General features: G+C 36.7%; 1 protein-coding gene across 1 annotated transcript in view; it reads right to left on the reverse strand.

The window, feature by feature from the left end:
* Nucleotides 1-18,243, reverse strand: part of ZFHX3 (zinc finger homeobox 3) — a 996,345-nt gene that overhangs the window by 803,635 nt on the left and 174,467 nt on the right. The window contains exon 2 of the mRNA XM_084959702.1: nucleotides 13,416-13,482. The gene's annotated coding sequence lies outside the window, so the exon portion shown is untranslated. The remainder of the gene's footprint in view (nucleotides 1-13,415; nucleotides 13,483-18,243) is intronic.

Raw genomic sequence — 18,243 nt, forward strand, 5'->3', positions numbered from 1 at the left:
ACAGCCTTATGGAATCACTACAGGAAAGAATTTAGGACCCCAGATCGTAAAGCCGTTAAGAAAAACATGGAAAGTAGGTAATCGGTAATTACATAGGCTAAATCTTTTCTGTAGAATTTTCCCCAGGGTAGCAAGAGAACGTGAAATTTATCAATGTGACTTTACTCTTCTCAACCTGTTAGGGCCAAGGCCAACATGTAACTAGAGAGGAAGACAACAGAAGAAATAAAACGAAATAAGGAAAATAACCAGGAGAGTAAGAGAAGACAGACACCAAAGTTTAGATGCCAGATTTTACTTCTCCCAACCCTAGCTACACAAGGACATTTGCAAATGACTCCTTTATCTTTATGGGTCATAGAAATACTAGCAATCAACTTACTGTATAAAGAAAATATTCAGCAAAATAAAGGGTAGCATCCAGCCAGGCCGAGTGTGCTAATAAGGTTAATATCTTGTTAGCTTTCCTGAAAATTCACTTGACATTACAAATTTAGATAACCCAACATGAACAAACATTCTCTGGTTACTAATATGACTTGATGTACAGTTGCATAATTTGTTGCTTTCTACAGAAGGGTTATCTAAGAAACAGTAAAAGTTCTGGAAGATGCCCTGTGCAACACAGTGTATAAAAGTACGTGATGGGTGGCCCTCGGAAGGACTCAATGAACAAAGGACTCCTGTGGATTTTAATAACACTGATCCACTTATGAATCGTAAATCAAATGGGAACCCTCTTGCAGTTCAAAGATTTCCAAGATTTCTGGGGAGAATACTCCAGCAAAGCAGCATGTTAGTGGCCAGGATTAGCCATATTTGCTCATATTCTTGTAAATACAGTATTTTGTACTCTCATATAGGTGCTGGCAAGGACTAGCAAAGGTACAGCAGTGGGAGAGGTGAGGAAGAGGGGGAAAAGTGAGCATCAGGGCCTGGGCTGGGCTCTTTTAGAATCCAGAGTTTTGCGCAGAGATGGTCAGAGCAGGCTGATAAAGATGAGCCATCACAGGCTAAGTCAGAGAGACAAAATCAATGGTTGATATCAACATGAGCCGTTTCTTATTATTTTTAGAAAGCCTTTAATTTAATGCATATTTTCTTTGCTGAAAAGGAAATAGTGATATTAACAAATTGGTTTTATTTCTAACCTGGCAGGCTGCCTGCAGTGAAATGTAAATACATGTACATGGGAGCCAGGATTAGCATTTACTGAAGAAAAAGAGTAGTCAATATTTTAATGAGGAAGTCTAAGAAAGCAATTGCACGAAACACACTCCGATGTCACAGGGGAGCTTTTTAAGTTAAGCCAACTAGTTCCAAATTACTACTTTTCTCAGCTTTCCTTTAAGGGAAGTTTAGACTTATTTAAAAAAAAAAATACAACCGTGGCATTTATTCTTAAATATCATGAAATAGCTGTAATATTCATCTCTATAAATACATACATTAACCCATATACATCTCTCTCATTATATATATAGAAAGAGAACATCTGACATGCCATTCTTCAGATAAATGGCCCATTTAACAATGTCATCCTTCTGCTTTTTCCAAACAGAAATACTAGGTGAAGAAAATTGATAATATCTAAGTATGGGGGACAGATTGGGGGGGCATGATAGGGAAGACGGGGAATCAAGATAAATGAAAATCAATGATAGATTAAGGAGAGAATCATGCATATAAGACAGGTTTGGGTCATATAAAATCTATTAGAAAAACACTATTTATCATGTAATTTCTAGTGTGGCACCTCTGGCAGGCATATGTCCATCTTAGAATCTGATTTTGTCAAGAGTCAGGAAAAGAGAAAGGACAAGGACATCATGGGAACAGAGTGAATTTGGTAAACCAAGGAGATAAACAAGAGACCTAAGGTCTCACCAGTATCTCAGCAATTAATATCCATCGTTAAACAAAATCAAATGATTCTAAGTGTACAAGACTTCTATTTCAACTTTCCTAAACTTCAGGGTACCCAATAGGACTAATTACTACAAAAACACCCATTAAAAGAGTATTTAAAATATTCTCATGAGTGCTATCAAGAACATTTTTTGTCAGACAGATATTTAAAAATTTTTATGCTCTACGGAAGTTCCCATTGTGGCTCAGCAGTAACAACCCGACTCATATCCATGAGGAAGCAGGTTCAATCCCTGCCCTCGCTCAGTGGGTTAAGGATCTAGCATTGCTGTGAGCTGTGGTGTAGGTCACAGATGTGGCTTGGATCTGCTATTGCTGTGGCTGTGGTGTAGGCCAGCAGCTGCAGCTCTGACTTGACACCTAGCCTGGGAATCTCCATATGCCACAGATATGGCCCTAAAAAGCAAAAAAAAAAAAAAAAAAAATTTATGCTCTTAAATTGGCCAATTTTCCTTACTCTTCAAAACTCAGCACAAACATCAAATAATAAAGAGTAGAAATTAGTAAAATAGAAAATAAACATTATTGAAAATGATCAACAAAGCCAAAAGTTATTATTTTTGAAAAGAATTATAATGTCAATAGGCACATCAGATAAAATAATAAAAAAGGAAAAAGGTAAATATGATCAATTCTAAGATTCTGCAGACATTAAAATGATTGTGAGAAATATTTTATAATTATTTATACCTCATACATTTATATATTTATAATTACATACTTTTATGAAGTATTTGCATATCCAAAAGAAATTGCTACACATGAAAAAATGAGACAAATATATCAAAATATTCAAAGCGATACTATGTTTATGGACAAAATATTGTTTTTAACTTGAGATTTTAAAAAAAAAAACATGACACATGCCCACAAAAAGTGTACTGTACGGCAATGGAAATGAATGAAATACATATATATGCAGCAATACAAATGAACCTTGAAAACCCAACATTTAGTGAAAATGTGTCACTGGCATCTGTAACAAATTCTGTCTACATTCTATGTGTCACAATTTTTATAACACCCTTAGATTTTAAAAAATCTAAGCAATATATGGTTCAATCCAACATACATATTAAATAAAACTGTTTCTTGAAAGGCAAGGGAGTGCTGAGCCCAGTATTCAGAATAGTGGTGATTTCTTGGTGGGAAGATATAGGATAAGGAGTAAGGAAAGTCCAACAGGTAGATACCATGGCCCTGTTACTATTTCTCTTCTTAGGCTAAATCATACATTTATTGGTATTTATTTCACTATTATGCTTTATAACATATATCTATTACATACTTCATTTTGTATGTATAAAATATTACTACTGAAAGCAATTGCCGAAAAAAAAAAAAATCACAAAACCATGCACATAAACAGAGCGGACAGGAAGAGTGCTCTTATTTCTCCTACTGTCAAATGACCCCACCTACCCCCAGTCACCGGCAAGTGAGAGAATCCTCAGGACCTCACATTCTGCAGACCTAAGTGATTGATGGGGAGCTGGAATGTTTTCTCACAAAAATCTAACCACTAACCCACCTGCCACCCATCCAGAAGCACTAAATACATAAAGAAAAAAAGGGGGGGTGGGAGTGGGGGAGGAGGAGGAGTGTAATATCTCCCTAGGAAATATCATCCTCAAAGCTGAAGTAGTAAACTTGGGACATAAGAAGGAGAACAGGAATGCATGCTGGGGATTTGAGGGGTTTTTATGTATTTCATTTGAACAGAAATCTAGATTTTTCAGGGAATAACTCTCCAAATGACACTCCCTGAGAACTAGGAATTGGACTAGGATGTATGCACATTATTACATCTTCCACATATGGATCCGAGAAAGAAATCTGAGCAACATTAAAGAAGACAGACATAAGAGCAAAGCCCCAAGTCTGTTGACAAATAATACACAAAGCATGTATGATAAGACTAATGCAGAAAGGGAAAAAAAATCCCACAGACTCAGAGGAAGATCATCACCTCTGAAAAATAGACCTCATTACAAAAGGTACAGAAAACTATAAGGAAAAATAAAATATGAAAAAGTAACAGACATTTAAAAGATGAATATGGTAAGAAAAGACTATATGTAACCAAAAATGCATTGACAGAATGAAAATCTACACTAAGGACAGTAAATACCAGAATGATAATACAGAAGGAGCACAGGGTATCACTTCAGAGTGACTACAAATCAAACACACACTCTAACACTAGATTAACTACCAATTTAATTGGCCAAGAGAGCAAAATAAGAATAGATAGATATGTTTCAGCATGAATACTTTTGGTTTCCAGAGTCCCTGTTAGAAGTATAATGAATTCTAACGATAGCCTCAAATTTCCCCATGCTCTGCATCCATGACATTGCAATAGGACATGAAAGTTCCTCCAATTAAGAACTAGAGTTTATTTCCTTACCCCTCGAATTGGAACTAGTCAGGTGACTTCCTTGGGCCAATGGAGCCCTAGAAAACTATGCGATCAGAGGCTTGAAAAGTGCTAATGCATTGGGGTTTGCCCATGCTTCCTGCTTTGGGAACTCGCAAACTTGTGGCTCTAATGCCAGACATGTGTGTGAGGCTATGAGGATCACCTGCAGTTGACCCACCAGATGTCTACGGTCACATGAGGGTGCACATGTGAGACTTACAGAACTGCCTAGCTGAGCCCAGCTCAAAGAGAATCACAATCTAATAAATGACTGCTGCTTTAAGCACTCAATTTGGAGGTGGTTTTTTATGCAGCAAAGGCTAACTGACACAGAAGCAGTCTGAAGGAGCCTTTGGATCCGAACTCAGTCCTTGCTCACCTCCTCTTTCTTCTTCGTGGATCTAATCATCAATTAGGAAGAACGTGAACTAGTTGTATGTTAAGATGGAATGTTTCAGACTTAGGAAACTTTGCTGATTCTCAAGCTGCAGACAGTTCCACTAAAGCCTTATCTTCATAAGATGGCAGGGGAAAGAGACAAGGGAAGCAAAATCAGTGGCTGAGTAACCTTGAGCAGGTTAACCTTGAAGGAGAACCTTCAGTTTTATGGTTTCCTGGAAAACCTCTTCACAAAACAACCTTAGAAGCAGAGGAAAAAATAAGATAAAAATAATCAGAGAGGAAAATGTGCACATGAAGGTCAGAGATGGTGTTTATCTTTCATTTACACATTCATTTATACAGACACATGTACAGAGCAGTGAACAAAATTGCTATGGCTCCTGCCTTCATAGAACTTACTGTTTCAACATCTAGACCCCTGGGGTCCTTCAGAAGATCATGATAAATGTGACAAACCTAATAATTTAAGCTACAAGAGATGAAAACACTCACCAACTGAAAAAAATTCCAGTAGATAAAGATGACAAGGTTGATTATTATCAAGACAAACCCATACTTAGACTTACCTTGTCAAAATTTTTGAGGTACAAGAATAAAGTCTCACAAACATCCGGGCAAAGAAAAACAACACACACACACACACACACACACACAAATGATTCATACACAGACGAAAACAATCGGTCTTGGTTCAGACTTTTCCTTTGATGCAGAAATCAATATAACAAAATTACAGAATTTTAAAGGGAAATGGTACAACTCAAGAAATGTATACCTAAATGAAGAGTAGGAAGTATCCTCACAGATGTATGATTTCAGAAAACGTACCAACCGTGCATCCTTCTTGAAAAACTATCTAAAGCCATACTCAAACTCACTAATGGATTAACAAGACTTAGGAGCTCAAAAAGAAGATAACCTAATTGGGAATAGTGAACACAAATAAAGAAACAACAAAGTAATTATAGTAATCTATTTTAAAAACTAAATATAAAATTTAAAAATATTATTCTTGAAAAATAAGGCATGTATATGCTGTAAGATAATGATTTTTTTTTAAGTAAAACTTTTTCTAAAACCTCAGATTATAGAAACGAAGTCCAAAATATAGGACTGGGAGAAGGTAGTGGTATATGTGTGGGATAGTAAGAGTGTCAAATTCTTCTGTTTAACTAGAATATGTAAAAATGTTGTTTGCCTTTGAATTTGACAGAGATATGTAAGTTAATGAATACTTTGGAGACACTTCAATGAAAGTAGAATTTAATACCAAATATATTCTCTATTAAACACTAACAAAGAATGGTAGAGTCTACATGCTCAAAGAAAGAGAAAAATGGGGGGGAGAATCAAGGGACTAAAAAGAAAACATAATGAAACCAGTGAAATAATATCCTGTTTATGACAATATTTGTAAATGCCTTAAACTTCTCTGTGAGAGGACAAAAAGCAGAAAACTGAGCCAAAAAATAAAATCTAACTTTATACTTACTACAAAAGGTACACCTAAGACAAATGAGTACAAAAAGAATGATTAAAAAGATGAGCAAAGATATGTTAAAGAGACACACATAAAAAGAAAACAAGTTTTAACATTACAATTAGGCAAAGAAAATTCAAGGCAAATTACATTAAATGTTCAAAGAAAGATTTTAGAAGTTTTACTATTATTACCATTAGTCGAAGAAAATTCAAGGCAAAATACATTAAATGTTCAGAGAGATTTTATATTACGGCAGTAAGATTCAACACAAATATCAATGTTTATATGTCAAATAACATAGTTCTGTCAGAATGCACACATCTCTCTAAAAAAGAATTTGAAAACAAGAAAAAAATTAATAAAGGACTTCAACACCCCTCACAATTGCTCAAAGACGATCAAAGAAGACAATAAATGAACTATGATGTAGAAGAGCTTGAAAATATAATTAGTGAGATTAAATTCTCTGCTCTAGATAAAATAACTTTCATCTCAGTGCCCATGGACTCCTTCCCAAAGATAATCATATATACTATTCCTTAAGGATAATGTCAATAAAGCTCAAGTCAAAGTCACAGCAGGTGTATCTCAGAGACAAATAACACTTGAAATCAATAGTAACAGATGTAGAGTTCCCATCGTGGCGCAGCAGAAACAAATCTGACTAGGAATGATGAGGTTCAATCCCTGGCCTCGCTCAGTGGGTTAAGGATCCGGTGTTGCCGTGAGCTGTGGTGTAGGTCGCAGATCTGGCTCGGATCTGGCATTGCTGTGGCTGTGGTGTAGGCCGGCAGCTATAGCTCCGATTAGACCCCTAGCCTGGGAACCTCCATATGCTGCAGGTGTGGCCCTAAAAAGACAAAACACCAAATAATAATAATAATAACAACAGAAGAAGTCTTAAAATTCAACCACTTTAAAATTGAAAATTATTCTTTTGAAGGAATCTTGGATCATAGAGGATATCATAATATGACTTTGGGTTATTAAAAAACAAATGAAATTAGTCTTTAGTAAATTATTAAGTTTATTTATTTTTTATTTTTTATTTTTTTGGCTTTTTTTTTGGGCTGCTCCCGCGGCATATGGAGGTTCCCAGGCTAGGGGTCTAATCGGAGCTGTAGCCACCGGCCTACGTCAGAGCCACAGCAACGCAGGATCCGAGCCACGTCTGCAACCTACACCACAGCTCACGGCAACACCGGATCGTTAACCCACTGAGCAAGGGCAGGGACCGAACCCGCAACCTCATGGTTCCTAGTCGGATTCGTTAACCACTGCGCCACGATGGGAACTCCATTATTAAGTTTAAATACATTGATTAATTAATTAATTTTCTTCTTAGGGCTGCACCCATGGCATATAGAAGTTTCCGGGCTAGGGGTCAAATCCAAGGGGTAACCGCTGGCCTACACCACAGCCATAGCAATGCCGTGTCTGTGAGCTACACCACAGCTCATGGCAACACTGGATCGTTAACTCACTGAGAGAGGCCAGGGATCAAACCTGTGTCCTCATGGATGCTAGTCAGATTCATTTCCACTGCACCATGACGGGAACTTCAAATTATTTTTTTTTAATGAATGAATACAACATACAAAAAATTATACGATACAGATAATATAAAGCCATGGGAAAATTAATAGTTTAAAATATTCTGAATAGGAAATATGAACCAACCATGCAACTTAAGAAGCTAGTAAGAAAATAGAAAAACTATGGGAATAGTAAGAAATTGCAATAGCTAGTTCTTCACAACTACCTGTGGCAAAGCTAATCAAGAAACTGATTATCACCATACTGTATGGAGGTTCCTTAAAAAACTAAAAATACAGTTGCCATATCCAACAATCCCACTCTTGGCACATATCCAGACAAAACTGTAATTTGAAAAAATACATGTACCCCTATGTTCATAATAGCACTATTTATGATAGCCAGGGCATGGAAACATTGTAAATGTCCAAGAACAGATGAAAGGATATGAAGATATGGTGCATAGATATACATATAATTGAATATAACTCTTCCATCAAAAAGAATGAAATAATGTCATTTGCAGCAACATGAATGGATCTAGAGGTTATCATACTAAGCAAGATAAAAAAGACAAATACTATGTGATATCACTTATATGTGGTATCTAAAGTACAACACTAATCAATATATCCATGAAACAAAAATATACTTACAGATATAGACAACAGCCTTGTGTTTGCCCAGGGGGAAAGGAAAGTAAGAAAGGGAAGGATTGGGAGATTGAGATGAGCAAAGGCAAATTATTATATATAAGATGGATAAACAAGGTCTTAGGGTGTAGCACAGGGAAATATATTCAATATCCTTTGACAAACCATAATGGAAAAGAATATGAAACACACACACACACAAGCCACTTTGCTGTACAGCAGAAATGAACACAACCCTGTAAATCAACTACTTAAATAATTTTTTGAAAAGTTAGTTTTAAGACACATGGTAAACAACAAAGACAAAGAAAATGATATCTCATATTAAGAATGAAAAAAATACCCCCTCACACCATGCGCAAAAATAAACTCAAAATGGCTTCAAGACTTACGCATAGGACAAACACCATAAAACTCCTAGAACGTAGGCAAAACATTCTCTGACGTCGACTGTACAAATATTTTCTTAGGTCAGTCTCCCAAGGCAATAGAAATAAAAGCAAAAATAAACCAATGGGATCTTATTAAACTTAACAAGCTTTTGCACAGCAAAGGAAACCATTAAAAAAAAAAAAAAGACAACCAACAGAATGGGAGATAATATACACAAATGATGCAACTGATAAAGGCTTAATCTCCAAAATATAAAAACAACTCATATAGCTCAATAGCAAAAGATGTACAGTAGAAAAAAAAATTGTATTGGGGAAATAACAAAAAAATTTAAAAAAGAACAAATAAATGAACAATAATTATAATGGGAAACAACAACAACAAACGACCCAGTTGAAAAGTGGATAGAGACCTAAATAGACATTTCTCCAAAGAAGACATAGAGATGGCCAACAGGCACATTAAAAAATGCTCAATGCTCAGACACAACTTAGAATAGATTTACAAGGAGATCCTGCTGAATAGCATTGAGAACTAAGTCTAGATACTCATGTTGCAACAGAAGAAAGGGTGGGGGGAAAAAATGTAATTGTAATGTACACATGTAAGGATAACCTGACCCCCCTGCTGTACAGTGGGAAAATTTAAAAAAATATTAAAAATAAAAAAAAATAAAAAAATAATCCTCACACACAAAAAAATGCTCAACATCACTAATTATTAGAGAAATGCAAATCAAAACTACAATGGATACCACATCACACAGATAAGAATGGCTATCATTAATAAGTCTACAAATAACAAATACTGGAGAGGGTATGGAGAAAAGGGAACCCTCTTCCACTGTTGGTGGAAATGTACATTGGTACAACCACTGTGGAAAACAGATAGAGGTACTTCAGAAAACCAAATATAGAACCACCTTATAATCCAGCAGTCCCATTCCTGAGCATATATCCAGACAAAACTTTCATTCAAAAAGATACATGCACCCCTATGTTCACTGCAGCACTATTCACAACAGCCAAGACATGGAAACTACCTAAATATCCATCGACAGATGAATGGATTAAGAAGATGTGGTATATATACACAATGGAATACTACTCAGCCATAAAAAAGAACAAAATAATGCCATTTGCAGCAACATGGATGCAACTAGAGATTCTCATATTAAGTCAGAAACAGAAAGACAAATACCATGTGATATCACTTATACGTGGAATCTAAAATATGGCACAAATGAACCTATCAAAGAACAGAAATAAACTCATGGACATAGAGAACAGACTTGTGATTGCCAAGGGGGAAGGAAAGGGAGGGTATGGACTGGGAGTTTGGAGTTAGTAGATGCAAACTATTGCATTTGGGATGGATAATCAATGAGTCTGGCCGTATAGCACAGGGAACTATATCCAATCACTTGTGATGGAACATGATGGAAGATATTATGGTATAAAGAATGTGTGTGTGTGTGTATATATGTATATATATATATATGAATGACTGGGTCACTGTGCTGTATGGCAGAAAGGGACACAACACTGTAAATCAACTATAATAAAAGATTTTTAGAAGAATGAAAAAAGATTTAATAATATTTATAGGATCATTTTTTAAAAATGTAACATAACATTTCATATGCATCTATAATAACAAACTCAACCTCCAGATGAATGATAGATACATATTTTTTTGTCTTTCTGTCTTTTCTAGGGCCGCACCCACGGCATGTGGAGGTTCCCAAGATAGGGGTCCAATCAGAGCTGTAGCCACCAGCTTACACCAGAGCCACAGCAACGCCAGATCTGAGCCGTGTCTGCGACCCACACCACAGCCATGGCAACGCTGGTTCCTCAACCTACTGAGCGAGGCCAGGGATCAAACCCGCAACCTCATGGTTCCTAGTCAGATTCGTTAACCACTGAGCCACGACGGGAACTCCTAAATGATATTTTGATAGGAAAATGTAAATTGCCAAAGTTGATTCAATAAAAGAAAGAAATCCACCTAATCACAAAATAATCTTGAGAGAAAATTAGAGGTATCAAGGAACTTCTCCCCCAAGTAAGCCAGATGCAGACAGCAATTCCGTCAGATGTAAAGAAGAGGGAAGTAACTTCACGCTGTTAACTCCTCCAGAGCATTGTATGGGGGGAGAGGAGGGCGTTGTATGGGGATGGAAGAATCTTGTTAATTTATACTTTGAGGCTGTATTTACCCTTATTCAAGAAATTAATAAAAATGGCACAAAAAGAGAACTTTACAGATAAAACTTAGGCATTATATGCAGAAACTAAATAAAATTTCATTCTGACTTAAGGATGCTTATTTCTGGTATTCAAGGATGAATCCATGTTAGGAAATCTACCAATAACTCTAGGCACATAGTATCTTCTTCAGTAGAATGACTCAATATTATAGAGATATCAATTCTATTCCAATAATTTATAAATATGACCCAATCATCATCAAACTCCAACATGAACAACAACTACAAGGGCCCAGAACGTTTTGAAAGAGAGGAACAGAGGGAAGGCATTACCAAATATAGACCAAAGTTAATGAAACCACATAAACATTGCAGTACCTATATAGGAAATTGCAAGTTTAGAAACAACCTAAATATTCACTGTTCAAAGGAATGGATAAAACTTCTTTCTGCTACACTCATGTAATGGAATAGTAGGCAGTAATAAAAAGTCACATTGTAGAAGAGCATGGAAAAAGATATTCAAGCCTTATCAGTAACTGGGAATAAAAATTTACAAGTAAGACAACATAATTTTTTTTAAGAACATAATTTAATCTTGGATAAAAGCCTTAAAAGGTATATACTAAAAGTAAACAAAGGATATTTTTCCATAGTGAGATTAAACTAGTTCTAATTTTACTATTTGGACTCTTTGATATTTCCCCACTTTTTCAAAACAAGTATATTGCTATGATTTTCATCAAATAATATTTTGAGGTCAAATCCATTATTTTATTAATTTAGGTATACTTACACATGACTGAAATTCCTTCGAAATGTCTATGAAGGAAACTGGTGCTTTGTGCCCATGGTAAGCATCTGGATATGACTCACCAAAAAAAATAAATAAATAAATAACTCTGTGTCTGAAGGAAATATTAAAACAAATAGCCCAGCACTGCAGTGATTGCATGGAACTGTATATATTCACTCTGTGCACTGGACAGGAATTTTTCATTTCATACATCATTTACAACTTGCTGCAGTGATTCTGCAAAATCAGTTCATACCATTAGCACACACAAAGAGAAACATCCAACATACTCACTGTTGGAAAATTCAAGTGTTTTGGGTTCTGATGGACACACCTGTCCATATTCCAGCTAAGCCAATATTGTTCTGATAGCCACAACAAGGACATCAGGTGACTACCTAGGGATCAAATATTCATGGACAAGCACTTCGATTTTTTTAAAACCTAAATGCTGAGCTTGGCTTATGCTTATAGATATACTTAATTTTTAAAACTACTTGAAATAAATGAAAGCAAAATGGTGAAAGTCATAAGCAAATCCCTTCAGAGGGGTATATTTTTTAAATGGGAACCATTTAAAATAGTTTATCAAGGCATTTGATACCAACTGTCTGGTTTATGCAACACTTCATCAAGTGAATATCTGATGCAATCCCCTTGCATCTTGCTCTTTCTTAACAGTGTTTCTGATTTCAAATCCCAGCATGGAGAGGTGTATTTCCAAAGCAATACAAAACCTTGTCTTGTATATTTCAGGTCAGAGAGAGAGATGTTTTGCTGGACAATCAAACGCCCCCAGGGTCAGAAACATTGTGGGATAGGAAAGAGGCAAAGGAACAGCAAATGTCAACTTGTTTTCCGTTTTCACCACACCTTGGCATTGTAATACTCTCTCTCTTCCCTTTTCTTCCCAGTTTAGGAAAATCAGAACCAGTATTTGTCTGGTGAGGGCATCCTCCATATCCTCAAGAATAGTTACAGCCATGGAAATGAATTCCAGGAAATAGTCAATAGAATTCCCAACAACACTCTATTTTACTGCTCCGTGGACCCTCCTATCATTGGGCTTTGTGCACGTCTAGCGCAATGGGGGTCCACAGTTATGCTTGTTCTCAACAGGCATGTATCTATGAGTCATCCATATGACACTCACAAAGACCAGCCACAACTAACCACTGAAATTACCAAAGCTCATGACTTAACAAGACCTTCCATAGAAACTGCCGACTGTCCCTACCTACATACCAAGATCTTCAGCAACTGACTGATTTCCTCAGGACCGAAAGTTCAGTAGTTGGTGAGTACATTGTAGTGTGCAGAGGGCATAAAAGCACTAGTGACAAAAGTCAAATTCATGCAGGAGAATCAGGAAAAAACAAAAACATATCAGAGTTTGGGAGGTAAAGCCATTAAAAATTTAAGTTACTCATTTTTATGTCACGCATATTCCAAACCATCATGTCTAAGAAATAAGACAGAAGGACACCCTCCTGCTGAAATCAACATTTAACTACTTTGAATAAAACAAAGCACTCTGAAGCAGACTCCAGGAGTAACTAGGATATCCCAAGTGGGATGTGTGTACATACCAAGGGAAGAGTTCTTCTTTGATTTAATCTTCTTTTGTTCACAGAAGGTTTCAAGAAATCCAGAAGTCTGTAAAAATGAAAAAAAAAAAGCACTTTGCTTTAAGAAAAAGATCTAGAAAATAGCAATCAAAATGATCAAGAAGAATGAAGAGCTGCAATATGTGTGCTTGGATAAAAAGGAGGTATTCTGAGTGGGAAGTGGATAAAAATCTGCAAGCTATGGAGGTCATGGCCAGAATGAACTTGGAGTGCTTCATCACATCTCAAAATGGAACTACTGTTTCCAATTGAAAAGAAGGCCTGTGAAGTATTATTCATTGCTCTTCCCTCCCCCCAAGTGAGGCAGAAAATGGTAATAGAAATTCATTTCACATTAAATACTAAATTTATTTATTAGAAGTTTAAGCACTTATTTAGGGAAAAAAATGAATTTGTGATTTTCTTACAGGTCTCCATCTGGGAAAATTTTAAGTGACAGCAAATTTATTCTTCAAAGGTAATTAGAGATGAATTCTAAGTTGGAGATGGAACTCAGTGGTAGAAGAATATATTATGAACATCTTAGAGGGTTTAGAACAGGGGCTGGCACACTTTTTCTGGAAAGGGCCAGATAGTCAATATTTTCTCCTTTGTGAACAATATGATCTGTGCCAGAGCTTCTCAACCCTGTTTTTATATCAGGAAGACAACAGCTGTGTTCCAACAGAATTTATTTACAAAAACAGGAGGCAGACTGGATTTGGCCCATGGGCTATACTTTTTGCCCACCTCTATTCTTGAGGTGCATCATTGGTAGTGATTATTTCTACTACATTTCGACAAGGCTTTCATATCAGCAGGCATGTGTGAGGATACAAATTTGGGAATAGAATAGAACAAAAGAATAAAAATGGATGGGAAAATAAGATGAAGGCCCATTGAGTTCCTAACTAGCACTCATCATCCTAGAAACTAAAGCAAAAAGAGTGATATGCATGCTATGTTGTATAGGCAGAGTAATGGCTCTTCAAAGATGTCTATATCTTTCTTCCCAGACTCTATGAATATATTAGGTTACAAGGCAAGGGGGATTTAAGGCTGAAATGGACTTCAGGTTGCAAATCAGCTGACCTTAAAATAAGGAAATTATCCTGGATTTTCTGGATATGCCCCCATGTAATCACAAGGGTCCTTGAAAGGCAGATAGGAAGACAGAAATCAAGAACCAGAGTTGGAACCATGTCAAAGACTGGACTGCCTGTTGCTGTTTTTGAAGACTGATGGGGGCCAGTAGTCAAGGAGTGTGGGCAGTCTCTGGAAGCTGGAACAGCTAAGAAAATGAATTCTCCCTTGGAGCCTCCAGAACGAACAGAAGTCTGCCAACACCTTGGTTTTAGCCCAGTGAGACCCATCTCAGAATTCGAACTTCCAGAAATGTAAGATAACCTATGTATATCACTTTCATGTACCTATTTCATGATATTTATTACAGGAACCATAGGAAATTAACACATAGATAAAGTAGAAATTTGGGGGGACTTTTTAATGGGTGCATTATTTAATGATACAGATTATATATTTAACAAGGTGCCCACAATGAACAAAATGCCAAGTTCCCTGTATCTCTTCTCTGAAACAACCCCTAAGTAGGCCAATGGCTCAACAGCAAATCAGGGCTCAGCAAATGCCCTTTTATAAGGAGCCAACATATGTCAATCTCTAAAAGTCTGGCTTAATGTGAGGGTCAAACTTAGACTATCTCGTGCAATATTCTTGGAGGTAGGAGATGTTATTATGTGTCAGGGGGGAGAAATTCATGTTCATGTATGCATAGGAAAAGATAGCTTAAACAAGATTAAGCAGGTGTCTTTATGTCAAACTTCTCTGAACCTTTAATATGCTTATGTGACTCTTCAAGAGGACAATGATGTATTCAAAGCATTCTAGCTATGAATCCCTTTTCTGGGTGTATCACAGGTGAAGTGCTGTGCATAACTCATTGTGGAAAACTCTGACCTACAGCAATGGACAAAACCAACCAACTCTTGAGGAATTTTAGCATGCTTTCCAGGTGTTAAGGAAACTAATGACTCATGAAGGTAAGTGATTGGTCTTCAGAGCTCCCCAGTGTGATTGATGTACAAAGACCTTGCCCTGTCATTCACGCAGCGAACATCCAGGCAGTCTTCCCTCTGTTTAGGATGAGGGCTGTCTTTCAGCAGGGCACGTCTGATGTACTAACTTACTGTACTAAGCATAAAAGTGGATGCTCCTGCACTTGTGGGATACCCACTAGAGCAACCATTAAATTTGTAGCATATATTTCTGGATTCAAAGCCCTTTCTTTAGGAGAGTCCCAAAGTCCACAAAGGAAAGGAACATAATGTAGACAATTTATTTGGGGTATCTTGGTTGAGGCCCACACTACCCTCTGGTTGTTACCCTTATGAGAAAAGAGTCTTTGTGTAACCTCCAGGGAGAGGGAGCTTAATTTTTAACATCTGTATTTAATGGGAAAAAATGGGATGTTAAAAGAGACATACTCTACCTTTCCCTTTAATTTTTTTTTATTTTAATGAATTTCCAAACTTCTAGATCTTTTATGGCTAGACAAATTGTGTTGTTAAATCCTGAGAAGTGAAAGCTAAGCAAAGCTGCAAAGAAGCTCCATAATGTAATTTCTGTTCATGTACAGTAGAAAGGTAAATGCCATCATTAGCATCCTCTAAAGACTCAGTAACTGTTAATATTCAAAACAATTCTTCTGGGCTTTCTCTTGTGGCTCAGTGGGTTTACGGATCTGGCATTGTCACTGCACCAGGTGTGGCGCAGTTTTGAAATTCTGGCTGAGGAACTAACTTCTGCCTGCCTCAGGTGCAACAAGAAAAGAAAAACAAACAAACAAAAAGATCACTCTTCTGTAAGTCGCTCAAATTTCCACAATATTGATAATTTTGTCTTTAAGCAATGAATTTTTTTTTGAATTAAAAACCCAAATGCAGGTTAACACAAATCAATCCACTTAAAATGATCCAGAGATGAATGGATAAAGAAAAAGTGGTACATATGTGCAATGGAATACTACTTATCCATAAAAAGAATGGAATAATGATATTTGCAGCAACATGAATGGACTTTGAGATTATCATATTAGGTGAAGTAAGTCAGAAACGGAAAGACAGATACCATATGATATGACTTATATGTGGAATCCAGAATATGGTATAGAAGAACTGATCTATGAAACAGAAACAGACCCATAGACACAGACTTATGGACTTATGCTTGCCAAGGTAGGTGGTGGGGGAGGGATGGGTGGGAGTCTGGGATTAGCAGAGTTAAACTATTATATTATATATAGAATGGATAAACAAGGTCTTAATGTATAACACAGGGAACCATATTCAATATCCTGTGATAAACCATAATGGAAAAGAATGTGTGTGTGTATGTGTGTGTGAGATATATATCATTGAATCACTTTGCTGTACAGCAGAAATTATCACAACATTTAAATCAACCACACTTCAATTTAAAAAAACTTTGAAAATAAGATGATCCAAGAAATATGTGCCAAATGATTGTTGGTTTTTCTAAGACATAATCAACTAAACCTAGAAGTGCAAATTTAGGAGAGGTTATCTTAACAAGGTTGCATTTCTTCCAATTCAAAAATCTCAAAATAAGATCTTTTTACTTGAAAACTTTAAGGTTCCATGTCAGTATTACACACATCACCATGACTTCACATGCCTTAGGGATAGGATAATTTTAGGAAGGCCTCAAATTTCTAAATTCACTCAGGACCTCCTAGAGCAGCACCTACATGTTCCCACCGTTTGATTTTCTGGGGTCACTGATTTTGCAGCATGTCCAAGCTACAAGGTGAAAATAAGGAATAGTGAGGGAGCACACAGCAAGTACATTTTCTGACCTAACAAGTGGGAACAGACTAGGTGCCTTGCAGATGCTTCCTTGACTATAGCAGAAATTAGGCCTGGTTCCCATCTTCTTCTCCCTGCTCCCCTACTTGCTCAGCATCTAAGCACATGCCTTATTTGGACATGGGGCTAAAAGGATGGGGAATCAGAGAGACTGCCTAGGCATGGCATCTTCCTGAGAAGGTTGTATCAGGAGTTCAATGCTATGAGTTAGATGAAATAAATGAAATTTCAGAGAACTTCCTGGGGTTTTAAAATTTCTGTTAGAAACTGTGGAAAACATGACTCCGAGGTTTCATTAGCAAAGGTGACCCAGATCTGGAGACATACAGTATTTAAGAAGCACAAACAAGGCTTTTGCATCTACCCAATAGTCCCAAACTAGATTTGCAAACTCAGATGTGTTTGCATCTTAGCATCCACATGCAGGGTATATGGATTAAGACTTCAGCGATTACCAACTAACACTATGTGGTCACCTAATAACCTGCTTGAAACACCTATGTAAAAAGCACATTTCACATCAATTCTGTTCCCAATACGATGCTGAGCTGCCCCTCAAATAAATTTTAAGGACTTGCTTCACCCTTTGCAAACATGAACTTGCAGTAACTGTGGTAATTGTTTGCAACAATGGCCAAAATGATTCTTCCCACCCCATTACAACCCACACCTGTTTTCTTCTGTGGAACTTTTTATTTCTCCCATCCAGAAGCAGTTTTTATTTCTCCAGCCCTTCAATCTGGACTTGGTCTTGTGACTTTCTTGGCCAATGGGATATTTGCAAATGTGATACAAGCTGGGTCTTTAAAAGAACTTGTTCATGGGAAAATTTCTTCTTTTGGCTGCCACAGTGTAAATAAGTCCCATCCAGATTCTAGAGACACATGGTCCAGCTGAAAGCTACT

Source organism: Sus scrofa, chromosome 6, assembly GCF_054392235.1.
Source record: "Sus scrofa isolate SSC_HxYL_T2T_F1_AM1 chromosome 6, Sscrofa_HxYL_maternal_Yorkshire_Landrace_v2.0, whole genome shotgun sequence".
Classification (NCBI taxonomy): Eukaryota; Metazoa; Chordata; class Mammalia; order Artiodactyla; family Suidae; genus Sus; species Sus scrofa.